Source organism: Ipomoea triloba, chromosome 16, assembly GCF_003576645.1.
Source record: "Ipomoea triloba cultivar NCNSP0323 chromosome 16, ASM357664v1".
Lineage (NCBI taxonomy): Eukaryota > Viridiplantae > Streptophyta > Magnoliopsida > Solanales > Convolvulaceae > Ipomoea > Ipomoea triloba.
The window spans coordinates 10042091-10042600 of NC_044931.1; positions in this window are offsets into that span (position 1 = coordinate 10042091).

The window sequence follows — 510 nt, forward strand, 5'->3', positions numbered from 1 at the left end:
TCATTGTTTAATGAAGCATTGAGTGAACCGTGTGGTCCCTAAATCCTAAGGAAAATTAATAAAATAGCTTATTTGTTTAATGAACATTGAGTGTACCCCATGCTGTTCGATGAAATGCCCAAAAGAAATACGTGTCATGCATTGGAATGAATGCTGAATATGAATTGATGAATAGATGCCGTTTTAACTAATCAATGAATATGTAGCAGAACTGCAATGGTATATATGAATTGATGAATAGATGGTGTTTTAACTAAAAGTTTAAATAAATATTATATCATTGAGTTTATATATTAATTATTTTATATATTTATACTCGCTAGTATGCAGAGAAAGCCAGTGGGTTTAATTATGTTATGCTGTAAAAGTATGGATTAGGGAGATGTATGATTTCTTGAATTTCAGTCAGAATTCATTGAGATGCAGAGAAGACTTTAATTTTAGGCTACTTGCAGATTGATATAAAAGTGATTTTAGCTATGTATGGAATTTAATTGATGTATAGATGAT